Below are 15394 nucleotides of genomic sequence, written 5' to 3' on the forward strand. Positions count from 1 at the left end.
ACCAAAGTTAATATTGCACCATGGCTTTCTATAGATACCAAACCAAAATTTCTCTCAGAAACAAAGCATGGGCCACCTACCAAAAAACAAAAGCCCCACTTGATCAACTAAGATTCAGACAGCTAAGGAATGACACTAAAAACCCATAACCTTAGACAAAAAAAACACTACTACCATCTACTGCAAAAACACCAAAACAAACCTCAAAAGTTCTGGGCAGGAATAAACAAACTACTCCACCCAGGCCAAAACGCCACTCCACCACCCTCAGCTTCCCAACAAAAATCCCCAGTAGACATTGCTAATAACTTCAACAGCTTCTTCACAGAGACTATCCAGTCTCTAGCCAGCTAACTCTCTCCCAATGGCTAATTCTAATGTAGACTCACCCAGTACCCAAACATACTTTACCTTCCAACCTGTACCTACTCAACTTATTTATGCCCTACTTAAGAAACTAAGACCCACCACCCTGGCTGCCGACCTCCTCCCAGCAGCCTATCTGCAAAAGGCTGCTGACACCATAGCCTACCCCATCTCTATCTTGATCAACAGAGCTATATCTGAAGCTACTGTATCCACTATATGGAAAATCTCCCATGTCATACCTCTCCATAAAGGAGGCAGTTCCACTGAACTGTCAAACTTTAGACCCATAGCTATTCTGTCACCTCTAGCTAAAATTATGGAGAAGTGTGTATGTATACAGCTCATGCACTACTTCACACAGAACAAGCTGTTGTCCAACTTTCAGCATGGCTTTAAGCCACACCACAGTACTAGTTCTGCCCTCCTCTCTTTCTCTAACATCATTAACCACAACTGCAATAATAACAAACTATCCTCAGGACTCTTTCTAGATCTATCCAAGGCTTTTGACATGGTTGACCACAAAATGCTTATAAATACCTAGAAGGCCTTCTCCTTAAACAACCATGCACTCCAATGGTTTCAATCCTACCTGAAGGGCAGGCAACAGGCAGTCCTATGGCAGGACAAGCTATCATCTCACCTACCCATCACATTAGGAGTCCCCCAGGGCTCGATAATAGGCCCCTTCTTTTCTCCATCTTTATCAATGACCTTCATTCAGTCATCCCAGATGCTACCTGCATTCAATATGCAGATGACACCACTTTGATTTGTTCTGACACCTCACCAGCTACTTTATTCACATTAACCCAAATTACCTTCAATACAGTGGGAAAATGGCTCTCCAACATCTAATCCTAAACCCCAACAAAACTAAGTTGCTCCTCTTCTACCCCACATACAGGACCCCCCTGCCAGCATTCAACATAACTGCTAACAATGACACTATAATCTTCCCAGAAGCTCAAACTAAACTACTGGGTGTCATAGTTGATAACAACCTGAAGTTTGATGCACATATCAATCAAACTATCAAAACCATTAATAAAAAACGTGGCTCTCTTTACAGAATCAAACCTTTCCTTACCCCACTTGCTAGAACTGCAATTGCCCATTCCCATCTGCTATCAACTCTTCTCTATGCCTCACCTCTATTCTCCAACTTAAACAAAACAGATCTTAATAAACTATCATCCTGCTATAACCACATTGCCAGATTTGCTACTGGCACAGCCTACCAGACACACCAGTCACAACCTAAATCGCCTAGGATGGCTTGAACTGCCAAGCCTACTGCAGTTCAACCAGCTAATAGTGGCACATAAAGTCCTTTACCAACCAGAAAATACACCTGCACTAAAAAATATTATCAGCCCCTACACCAGCACCTGGCCACTGCGATCATCCACTAGACTCCTAGTTCAAACATACAAATCCAACTACTCAGCTGGGGACTCTCTGTTTGCCAACTCTGTTGGAAAAATATGGAAGAGACTCCCAGATGACTTTACCCTAGAACCCTCACTAACTCCATTCAAAAAGAAACTCAAGAAATACTTCAAAACTCATTGGTTATATCCTTGCACTAACCCTGACTGGTGACCTCTCTATTTCTTAGGTGCCTTACCTTCAACTACTTCTAACATTTTTCTACCACTCCATTTCAGGAAGGGTCAATTGTATAACTGCTGCTCAGTGTGTCTTAAACCTGAATGTAATGTTCTGTATGTTTAACTTTGAAAATAATGTTATGTTTTGTAAAGTGTTTTATAATAAGTACTATATGTGCTAAATGCTGGTATTGCTTATGACTGTAATCTGCTTGAAATTAGCATTCACTAAATGTTCAGTGTGTATTATTATCTTGGAGCTTTTCTCTCCGAGCCTCCGCTGAAAATGGACATGTATCCAGTCGGACTATCCCAGTCAACAAATGTAAAATAAATAAAATAAATAAATAAATAAAAAGTTAATGCTATCTGCATTACACAACATGTGGTTTACTTAGCACATTGTCCACAATGTAGGGCATTCTATGTAGGGAAAACTGACAGAATGTTGAAGGATAGGATCAGGGAACATCTGTATAACATCTGTAGTAGTTCTGTCAATAATGCCCTTTCAAAGCATGTGATAAATACCAATGAACAATATGTCATTAGGTTTTTGGTCATGGATGTTGTGAGACCTAGCTTTCTTGAGGGGGATGTCAGGAACTTCACTGAAACCAGGAAGGTCAAATGTATTATTAGATTAAGAACTGATCAAGGCAGGGGCCTTAATGAAAAAGTCCCTTTAAAACCAATTTTAAAAGAACGTAGCTTGAGGACCTAATGATTTGTTATGTATTTATATATTGTTATACTTTTGTATCTAATATGTTTATTTATATCAAGTTTATATATTGTTTTAATTATTTGAAATTGTATTACATCAGATATCTTGTTGTATACTGATCGGACAGGACACTTTTTTTAATTGTTATATATATTCAGTAGCTGGTATAGTATTTGTATGATCTGATGAAGCTGTGGTGAAAGCGCTTACTTGTTTTAACATCTCATTAAACTGCGAGTTTTAATATTTCTTTGATCGTGTTTTATTCCTTTGTTGTTTTTATTTTTATTGTTTGCACAAACAGTTTTGTTTTTCAGTGAAATATTCATTTGTGTGGGCATCGTTTGTTGGCTGTTCTTTGAATGTTTATTTTCTCTTTTACTTGTTCTTTCCATTTAGCCACATAGTCTGTTGTTAATGGAGACAAACGGCAGTGTTTATGGACACTGATTGAAATTCCCTTCTTTTAAATGTCATGGAATCTTTAACATCCACCTGTGTTAGCACTACATCTGGTAACTAGGACCTCAGTTTAATGTCTTATTTGAAGGACAGTACCCTAAAATGCATCATGACTGTGTTGCTTTGCAGTGGTAGCACTGAAACATGAATCCAAACAACCGATAAGTGGCAAGAAGACAAAGCTTTCTGATGTCGGGCAGCTAGTCCAGAGGATTAGGGCTCTGAGCAGTTAATAAGCTACTTCCTGTGGTACAAAGTTTGATTCTGTCTGCCTTTATCTACCTACTGTGTGAACTTGAGGAAGTCATTTAACCAGATAATACTTTGCGGCAATTGGAAATTTGGGCTAGACTCCTTAGTGGTTTTCTGGACTACTTGCGTAGTAACTACCTTTGGACATTTATCTCCAGCATCAAAGGAGAATGTCCAACCTGCCCTGATGCTTCATCACGAGTTACACATCCATTAAAGGTAGTGTAAAGAGATTTGGTCAGGCTATTTAAAAAAAATGGATTACATTTAACTGGTCATTTAAAGAAAAACAGTTTGTAGCAGCATTTGCAGCCTTAGTACAGGTAGGTTACTTGGTGTAACGACTGAGGGGGTATTTCTTCCACATAAATAATTATGATAGGGTAAAACCCTGAGCTATCAATAAGATTTTATGAAGCATAACTGTGTAACTATTAGGCATAAAATGCAGAATGGGGTGTGAATCGGGGTGTGAATCAGCAAAAGGTGGGAATATGTGTACTATCCTGCACTGAGTGAGGAATGGGTTATCTAACTCATGAAAAATAATGTTTTAATCAAGCTAATTAGAAAAAGAAATCTGCAGTTTAGAACGTCCTTCCATCCATTTCAGTACTTATATCTTCATTATCCAATGCAGAGCCAGTTTCTGTCTTTGTAAGCAATGTGTATCAGGCAAAAAGTAATTCTAGAAGGGATGTCAGTTCAATGGGGGATGAATACAAAGAAACACACATACACACACACACACACACTCCTTGGGTCAGTTTGGGACATTACCAGTTCATCAAATGACATGTTCTTGGGAGTCGCAATGAAAACCAATATAGATCTTGTAGGCAAAAAACACAGGAGCACCTAAATAACTCAGTTTGTGTACTGATACACTTTAAGCAAATTACAGTGTAACCTTTTTATTTATTGCAGATATTTTAAAATATACATAAAGCTAATATTTCAGATTGGTAACTATTACTATTACTACTACTATTAACTATTACTTCAGAAAGTTCTATATATGCATTAAGTTCTTCCAAAATCATATGCTAGTATGTAGGATCTAATTAAGCTAATGAGATACTCCACTGATATTTAAAGCTATCCCACACCATTCTTAAGAGAAAGAGGAAGCTGCAGACCACTTGATTGATGGAGTGTTTTGGTATGTTACTTTGTTCGTTCTTTTATGTCAGCAACCTTGAGTAACTTTTATGTAGTAACTCATAGTATCTCACGGTGTAGTATGGTTGACTCTTTACACAGGAGTCTTTTACTTCACTGTAGCAAGCAAGAAGTTATTGTCACATAGTGACTAACAGGGCTGGCTATCTCAAGCAAGAATTGCCTAGCACACTGACTTGATAGAAAGTATAATTTAAGTTACAAATTCTCAGGAATCAAGTAGAAAATTTAAGTTGATTAAAAGAATCAGTTAAATCAAGCTAAAAAGTTATCAAAATCATCTCCAAAACAGTTGGAGAAGCAACAGCAAATAATCACAATGTGTCAACCTGTGATAAACATGGAATTAGAATTCTGCTTTCTGGAAGATAAGATCTTAACTAAAACCTCAAAAACAATAAAAGGTTATTATCTATGCCACATACAAATTATTCCATTACTTTAAAAACAACTGTATCTATGTATGCATGTGTATGCTTGTCTGTAATATGTTTATAAATATTCTATCACATTCTAAACTCTACACATTTATGTATGTCATAACCATTACAAGAAGTAAAAGCTGATTCAGAAGTCATATAGTGACAGGCATCTATATTACGTGAGGATCTACTGTTACTGAGGAATCTCAGATAACTGTACTGTCCTCTTCATGACAGGTGTTTGGCACAGTGAAAAGATTCCTTACATCCGGCTAGTGAAAAAGCAGCGTGCTAAATCACCCCAAGCACAGCAGCACAGCACTGTAAAACAAGCCCTGCATAGGAAGCAAAACTCGCCCTAGCCTTGGAATGACCATTTACTTTGTAATGCACTGTAAATGTCTGTACAGAAATCAAAATCTTAGTTTCAAACATTTTCCAAGCTAATTACTTCTGTAAAATGCTGCTGTGTTTGTTACAGCCATAGTAGAAAGTAACCTTAACAGCCCATGCATAACTGCTGTATTTCTTGTCAAAGTATTACACAAAGGAATGAGAGAAGTTTGTGTTGGTTCTTTGGTGGTATTGTGACAGCTGTATTATCTATTGCTTCTTGAAATGATTGTACAGTGCAGCTAGTCAAAATAGAGGAACTGCAGTTTGATGAATTTGGAAGCACGGACTATACACAGTACATAAAACGTTTGTAAGTCATGCTGTAGATTTTATATTTGTTACATACTTTGTAATTATGAAATGCGACACATATGTATAAGACACAGCTCAAATATATGTCATTGAGCGCTCTTTTAACTAGTAGCCAATACTACTAGAATCTGCAGCTAACATATATGTGCACAGGAAAGCTGCAAGAAAAGCCAATAACCTATTTTGTCTCAATTATGAGTATTAGATGTAATGCACTAATTGTTGTTTCCATTTATCTGACAATCATAAAAAAATTCTGTGCCACAAATACAAAAAAAGTCAAAAAACATGTTCTTATATTTTAGAAAATCTGTCAGAAGAATAGCTCCATAAAGATACAGTGCAGAAAGTATCAGTGGCATAAAAAAAAAAGTACTGGTTTTCAAGGAAACCTTGCCACCTGCTATTATGGAAGATTATTTAGATTTCCTTCCAAAGTATAGCTTTGAACTTTGATAGTCTTCTTCTTGCTGAGGTTACAGCTACTATAATAATGTTTCCAAAAGAAAAAAAATATCTTAAAGCAAGCTGCGTGTTCAGAAGAATGTTAGAAGTGTTATTCAGTCATGAAGTTTACATTTCAGAAAAAGGATTTTTTTTTCTCAAAAGACCTGAGAAACAAGGAATGTCTCCGAAACTATTTAGCTGTATTATTAAATGGTGTGGAGACACTTTCATTGAGGAATACAAAGTGTCCGAACTAAAATGAGCAACTACTCTAAAAGCAGAGACATGGAAGAATGAAAATTATTTGCCATCTTGAGAGCTCTGAGCTAAACAAATTGCCTCACTCCATCCCTGGAAATTCAGAGCTCAAGCTTGCCCCTTATAAGTTGTTTGTCACGCAATAATAGTCACTTCAGCAGGCAGTGGTCAATAACCACTGAATTAATGCTCCTGCAGTGACTGTGAGTGAGTGTCACTCCTCAGTGTTTTGCCCTTTCAGAGGTCAAATGGGTGATCTATTAAATATTTTATGATACAGCTGTGACCAAGGCTTGGCTGTTTTTGTTTCTCTTACCTCTTGTCCTTGGTTGGTTGTCTTGCATCAGTGCCTCCACTGTCTATAGACCAGATGGTTGGTTCAGGGTCTTCTCTCCATTTCTCATCTCATTTGGCTCCCCTTACTGGTAGGGCCTTCCTGATAGGTTGGGCTTGGCTGTCACCTTGCAGTTTCTCTTGTCTTCCCTGCTCGATCCTTATATATATATATATATATATATATATATATATATATATATATATATATATATATATATATATATACACATAAAGAAAAATAATTATAAGAGGTCACAAAAATATGGGAAGGTATTTAGGGTGGCCTGGGATTCAGGACTGAAGGGAATTTTTGCAAGGTTTGCATTTTTCCTTTTTCCCCCCTCTTCAGTTTCACTTGGTCAGATCTCTGGTCTTTGCATCCTGTGCATGCCTACCCCTTCATTCAACCTAATTACTGCCATTATAATTCAGTCAGGCAGGAATTCAATCAGAGCACCCTCTTGTCCTGCTTCTTGCAGCTCACATCTCTGTTTCCAGCTTTTTCTGTAAAAAAAAAAAAAAAAGGGAGTTGTTCATATAGGCAGGTTTTCAGCAGTTACAGATCTCCCCTCAGTCCCCGTGTGGGTGCCATTTCATTTTTATCCTCACTGTGCTGAAACAACTTTATTACCATCCCAAATAAAGATAAAAAAATATATACCACCTTATCAGGTCCTACCCAAATCAGTAAACTGTCAGCAGTCATTCAACAGTTTGCCAAGATATTTTACAGCGGTTCTACCTCACTTCAACGACACGCCGGAACATCGACAGGGAAATCGCGAGCCCCAGAAGATCGACAGCGCAGAAGACCGACGCGACGGGACCTAGAAGATCGACAAGCAGAAGACCAACCCGACGGATGAAAGCACCGACGCCGAGGATGCCGAAATGGGAAAAGGCTGTGTAAGTATGCAGTAGTGACGGACGTTAGGGTGCGAGTAAGGTAAGTGGGGATAGGGGTGGGTTAAGTGAGTTAGGGTTAGGGAGCGGGTCAGGTAAGTGTGCGGTAGTGATTGTGTTTGGGTTAGGGGCGGGATAAGTGAGTTAGGGTTAGGGAGCGGGTCAGGTAAGTGTGCGGTAGTGATTGTGTTTGGGTAGGGGCGGGATAAGTGAGTTAGGGTTAGGGAGCGGGTCAGGTAAGTGTGCGGTAGTGACGGACCTTAGGGTTAGGGTTTGGGTCAGGGTTGTAGGTAGTTGTGTATGTGTGGTTTAGTGTGGGTTTGTAGGGATTTTGGTGTGCTCGTGTTGTGTATGTGGTTTTTGGACGGGGAATGTGTTTTGGTTGTTGATTGTGGTGTGTGAAGTGTATGAGGTTTCGTGTTTGTGTACCGTCGGTTATTTCGTTGTCGGGCATGTGGGATTTCGTGTTTTTGTACTGTCGGTTATGTGGTGTCGGTGATTGCGTTGTCGGTGTTGTGGTGTTTCGTTTATGTGAGGTAGAACCTTTACAGCATGCATAAGTAGGTTGTTCACCGTTTACATAAGGGTTTATACCTATGTTGTATGTTTATTAGCTCAGCTGATTAAACTACTGGGCTAAGTCTATGTTGTTTGCCTAGGTGTGGGTTCTATTCTAAGTGTACCCTATTTTCCTTCTTTCAAAAAAATAATAATCAACTTTTATTACAGGGATTGATATCAGGTATGTAAAACAAAGCCAGTAAAATTGCACAGAGATGGAGGTTGGCATAACAGTTAAGGTGTTCACCTCACAGGCACAAGTACAGGACTTAACTTCCTAATCAAAAGTTAACATGTAGGGCTCAGTTTTATCAGTAACAGCTGTACAACTAAGTTTACTATAACAAACCAGTTTTTCAGGTAAGTTAAGTCTGTTGCAACCACATGTTTGCAATCAGTTATTTCCTAGCTAGACTTTTACTCACTATAGAATAAGAATATACCTTTTCCCAGCTAGATAGCATTCAGCCAGCCAGGATACACCCCTAGTTTTCAGACATCCCAGGTCTGCTTGTCTTAAAAAAAATGAATAAATAGCAACACATAAAACATTATATTTATATTTAAATACATGAATACATGAATACATGTTATGCAGCTAAAAAATAAAAAGAAACAATACTGCATTTTACTAACACTTATTTAGTTTTAGGTTTTTCTCCATGGTTTTTCTACAAGATCTGAAAAAGAGATGGAGTTGTATCTCTGAAGAAACCAAATTAGTCCTCGTAGAGATGTCGAGGGGAGGGGAGATGAGCTATCGACAGAACCTGTTCCTTTGAACTTAGGGGGACTTCAGGTCAGATTAATCAACCAGTCAATGCAGAGGAGGGTCCCTCACCTAAAAGATCAAGAAGGAAGAACAGGAAGGAGGCATCAGCTCAGGATCACAGGGACAATTTTCAACAGATCAGAGAAAGAATGGAGAAGTCAGTAATGCCTGATAATCAAGGGAAGAAGCATATGGGGGACATCGATGAAGATTTAGAATCATTTATTCAAGCACTTAATAAGGAAGGAACAGTTAGGTTAGCTCAAATAGCAGGGAGGAACAACTGATCAAAAGTCCACGTTAAACACTTACACTCCTAGTACCTCATCCTTTCCTTTATCACCTACAGTGTCCAGTGATACAGGGACCCCCACTACAGCTCCAGAACATAACAGCAGCAATACAGTCGCCATAGACAACATCCACGAAAACACAGTGCAGGGCTCAATTATCACTTCTCATGTCTCTAAAATGGTAAAAGAAAAGATCTGAAGACATGACTTCATGGACATTTTTGATTTAATAGATGTGGATAGCATACAGAGGATCATAGATACAGATCTAAGGACCTTAAAGAAGCTTTGGCAGTCTTGGGCAGATGGCAACCAAAAAATTTAAAGGTAAAGTCTTGGAGCAAGTGGGTAATGGGATTCATCTGTTACATAGCAGTCTTCATTGAAAAACAACCTTCAATGCCACCCCACTGTTAGGTTATTTCATCATCATAAGGGTGGCTCACATTTTAAAAAAGGGAATGGCATTGTACCATTATGACCAAAGATTCAGGAAACTAAAAGCAAAAGACAGACAATTAAAATGGTATACCAGACATTCGGATACCTGGCTCAGCAACATGGGGAATAAAACACAGAATGAATCTAAGCAACAACAGGAATGTCATCCAGCCAAAGGCAAAACATGTTGGATATTTAACTCAGGTAACTGTGGATGGCCTGCTTGCAGGTTCCTTCACTCATGCAACACAAAGCTGCTCCCATTTTAAGTCAAGTCCAGAAACATAGCCAAACCAGACTTAGATCTACATCTGATAAGGGCAAAACGTATTTTTGAAACTACAGCAGAGCACACTGTTTTTGCAGGCTCAGATATGCCCCTCTGAAACTATTCTCCCATCAAAACAAAGGTTCTCAAAGAACTGTTAAAGCACTACAAAGACAAAATAACAGCCAGCGTTATCATTCAAGGTTTTATCAATGGTTTCTACATAACATCCAACACCCCAAACAGACTTTCAGGGTGCAAAGAACATATGATCAACAAATAGGAAGGAGTACATAGTTTAGGAACTAATCTCTAAAGAAATCCATCCAGGTCCCATCAGAGGTCCATTTTAAACACCTCTTTTAAATCCTTTTATTACTTCTCCTCTAGGCTTGGTTCCCAAAAAGAAACCAGGTGAATTCCATTTAATTCATCATGTATTAAACCTTGAAGGACTATCAGTAAATTATGGTACATAGAAGAAACATTCCAGAGTTCAGTATACATTATTAAAAAAAAACTAAGGCGCTCCATGTATTGCTAAAGTCTGTATTTTGCCTTTTACCCATCCAATCTCAGGACTGGCACATGCTAGGCATTGAATTTATGGGCAATTACTTTTTTGACACAGCAATGCCCATGGGATGCTAGATAGCCTGCTCGGTGTTCAATTGTTTCAGAAAGTGCCTTCTCTGGTGCTGGAAATAATGGAATCCTTCCTTCTTTAGAGTCCAATACTTGAACAATTTGCGTGTCCTGTTTCATGGGGGAGTGCACCTACAGAGCTAACTCTGTACCCAAGCAACAACAACTTGGTATTTATTAACAGTTTCACACCAGCTCAGGTGAGTTTTAACACACTTAGAAGATACTTGCCCTAGCCCATACACTTTACACTCATTTAGAACTGGTCAGGCTTCTGACCAAGCAGCTTCAGCCCAGTCTTCTGAAATTCTCAAAAAGGTAGTCAGGTGGTTTTCAAATGCTAACTTATGATATATATTGCAGCCTAACCTTGTCTGATATCACACAAATTTCATTTGCTTCCAGGAACAATGCCCATCCTCATTATGGGACATTCTTTCATTACGCAGGCTTAATCCAGATCTTCAATTCAAACCAAAAGATCAAACCTTGGGTTAGATTGAGCCAACTAGGAGGATGTTTGATTACAGTGTAGCCAACTATTCACTTATCTTCCTCAGATTGTTCAGCAAACAAGTTCCTGCACACAATCATCCATCATGTTGGGGGCAATGATCTAGGATTTATACCCAAGAGACATCTTATATACTGCATCCTTCAGAATTTAACAATAAGTAGAAACACTTTCCCTCATATAATGATAGTATGGTCAGCTATTGGGCATAGATTAAACTGGGCCAGAGTTTTCAACCCATAAGCTATAGAAAAATCGAGAAAGTTGGTTAACCACAGAGAAGCAGGAACAAGTCCTCTCTTAGGTATTTCATTAACTGAACATCACAAGCTTTATGATGTGAATTTTATTTGGAATTCATTTATCGCATTTTGGTTTGTGTTTACTCAGTTTAAATTTACCTTTGTTCTTAAATGCACATTGTCAATGCAGTAGTAAACAAGTGTAGTGTAAGCCGCAGCCATGTTTCACCTGTCATGCACATCACCTTACTATTTGTCAAGCAGTTCTCAGTTAACAAATTTCATTAAATGTAAGCGCAGAAAGGAAAAATCATAATAAAAGTAAAAAGGGGAACAGGCTGATTCTAGCCGGGTGAATGACTGTTCACGCCCTCAGGCCACGTTTTATTTACATTTCCTCCATTTTTACTTTGCTTGATAGTTTATAACTAAAGAATTCTATTCATAATGGTGCTAAACAGGCAAGTGGCAGGATGTATTGATTTATGGGTTTTGTAAACAAGTCAATTTAAATTGTACAGGCTTTATGTCACACCACTTGCTAACAGGCCAATGGTTGTATTGGTGTCAATTAAGTTTATAAGTTACAATGTGGTTCAATGTGTGCATATTTACAGTCTGTACATTTTAAATTTAACATCATTTGTCAATAATAAATTAATTTGGTTGCTTCTGCAACAACAGTGTCCTATGCCTTTATTTGGGAATGGAGAATAGAGACAAATGCCATCTTGAAAGCTCCAAGCAAGACAGATTGTGTTACTTCATTCTCGGGCTTTCAAAGCTTGAGCTTGCCCTTATAAGTTGTTTCTCACACAATAACAGTAACTTTGTCAGGCGGCAGTCAATCCCTCCCGATTTTTTGGTTTATGGGTTTTGTAGTGAAATCAATTTAACACCTGACAGGAGGACTCTATGTCACACTATCTGATAACAGGTACAGTCTGTACATTTTAAATTTAATATGAATTATCAATAATAAATGAATGTGGTCACTTCTTCAACAATAATGTCCTGTGTGTGTTTATTTGGTAATGAAGTACAGACACAATAGTCCTTTGACATGACACAGACAGAAAATATTTTTCATTTGATAAGTCATAACGTTTTGATGAATCTTTTTCACATTTATTTAAAACAGAGTACATCCCTAGAAAACAAGTGATTAGGCTATATTAGTTATACATCTAGTAGGATGCTGATCTGAAGGAGTTGCTATTCTGCTGAACCAAAAACAATCTCTAAATCATCACCACTCATACAAATCTGATTAAATGCCTTACACTGCAATAAGGGCAAGTAAGGCGGTCTTGGAAAAAACTGAACTGTTTAAAGCATGATGTTCTTTCCCATTTTTTTTTTTTTTTTGTTGTTTTTTGTTTTTTTCTTCTTTCAATAGTATTTTGTTGGATGATTTGACTCCAATTTATATTCAGGGCATTTGTGGCTAGAGCTTTGTGATTGGACATGCAGTCCAAAACGCTGATGACTAAAATGGCACTGGGACATCTGCCTTTGATTTGTTTGATCTGAGAAAATACTGCTGAGTTTTTGTTTGTAAAACAATGGTATTTCCTTCCACAACATACTACCAGAGTACTCAGATGGCTGGGGAAGTAAACAACCTAAAATATTTCCAGACAGGGGGAGAATCTGTTCCCATACTATGATGACTAATTTTCAGAGGTTAGGAATCAGTCCATCCTTACTAAATGGAATTTGATAAAGTTCTGTGTTGTACATACCTTGAAATGCTTCCATCTCATGAACATGTTTTTTGTCAGAATCTGGTTACTTTTTACAGTATCATAGTTATCCCTTTTAGCATAATTTGTTTTGTATTAAGCGCAGTTTGAAATATTGTATAGTAGCTTCTATGCAATGTCCACATTGATATATATATATATATATATATATATATATTTTTTTTTTTTTCATTATCAACAACTTTCCTCACAACTTTAACATACTGTTTGCTTTGTTCATGCAGTCATGTTTACTTCCATTTTAAACTGTATTATGTTCAGTGTTGTATTGTAGTGTCTGTAAAGAGCACTTTGCAATTTTATAGTAACATTCCATCCAATGTTTTCTTCATTTTCTACTACTTCAAACTAAAGACTTGCAATGAAAGATAACAAGACCTTTGCAGTTCACATGTATATGATACAGTACGCACAGTGGATGTAGTACACAAAGGGAACCCTGAGGTCCAAATGCTGCAGAACCCAGAAACCAGCACCAAACAGAAGTAGATGACACAAGTGAACATAACACACATAATATTGGTCTTGGATTCCCCATAAATTCTTCAATATACATTTCAATGCAATGAAACATGACAAACATCACTTTTTTTGAAATCTGACATTATCTTCTTTATTTCGAAGAAAAAATATTATTTTATTCTTCTCTCAAGTATTCACTGAAAAATATCAGCAAATAAAATCAAACTACAAAAGTGAATAGGACAAGTATCATTCTATGAATGGATAAACCCAGTCAGAGAACCTTGTGATAATATAGCTTCATGCACAATGTAGCATTGAAACTGCCAGCAAACTTTAAATCTACTAAAATAGTAATTTTATAAATATATAGTTACACTTTAGGCATGTGCAATAAGCTTACTGATTATATAAAGCCACTTTTAAGAACACAGAAATTTCTCTGTCATACAACGCAATCCGTATTTAAAATAATGCATTTGACAATGCAATGCAACCATCTGTCTTGTATGATCCTGCCATTAAGACACCCCGCTCAGGTTTCTTTGACAGTTTAGCTCGTGCTAAGAAACACAAGTGCTTGTACCCTTATTCTGTTAATCACATATCAGGATAATGTGTACTTGCAAAACACTACAAATACAGTTTACAATAATGCATTCTAAAAACATAACATATAGAAAAAAATTTGTTGGGCTTTGCCTCAATGAGAGAAATTTTTTAAAAAATAAGGTTTCTTCAAATGGAGGTGTTTTGAAAAAGTGTTTCCTTCATTTTGAAAAGAATATGAATCCATTTGGGAGAAACCTGAACTTCCCCCCCATTCCAAACTCCTCAGCTGATGTGCTGTGTCCCCCCGCACACCACCTAACTTAATCTAACAGCTCAAGGGTTATTGCAAACTGGGGGAAATATTATAACTTGTTTCAGGTTTAAAATATGGCAGGCAAATTCTCTGGTATCAGTTGTTTTATTTCTGTACTTTTTAAAAACTAGTATTTTGATATATTTCCCTTTTAGGAGAGCTTATTTTAAAACAGTACAACTTGAAATAACAATGTTTAGCCAATATCATATGTCTTTCGTATCTCAGTACATTCACAAAGCCATTAGCACTTGCCTTCTTTGTATTGGTAAATAATGCATGACTGATATAGCATCTAGCCACTGTCATGTGTTGAATTACAGAAGGCACATCCAGTCAGGTACAGCACTGCATATTTGTGACAGAGTGTTCCCTCATTACTGGCTGAAGTACCATCCCATATTGTATTACATGTGCAGTGAATAAGCAGGAATAATCTGAGACCCACAGAGCGTCTACTGACCCCAAAAATTAAGGCTGCATATATTACCATGTTATGTTAGCACTAGTATATGAGTTTTAAAGGCAATATGATCATGTGAGTAGTCTTACTAGTGAAAAATTTCATATTATTCTATTTATATTTTATTCTTACCTGCGAAATATGTCTGTTTACCTTTACAAATGTTTTTTGTGTGTGTGTGTGTGTGTGTGTGTGTGTGTGTGTATACATATATATATATATATATATATATATATATATATATATATATATATGCATACACTTGATTAACTGAGTGTGAGTGTGTGTGCGATTGTGTATTGCATGAGCGTTTGTATCTATGTGTATAAGGTGTGTGTGTGTGTGTGTGTGTGTGTGTGTGTGTGTGTGTGTGTGTATGTATATGTGTGTGTGTGCATGCCCATGTAACTGCTATGAGTGAGT

The sequence above is a fragment of the Protopterus annectens genome, chromosome 11.part0 (genome assembly GCF_019279795.1).
Source record: "Protopterus annectens isolate FY-2018-M chromosome 11.part0, PAN1.0, whole genome shotgun sequence".
NCBI classification, from domain to species: Eukaryota; Metazoa; Chordata; order Ceratodontiformes; family Protopteridae; genus Protopterus; species Protopterus annectens.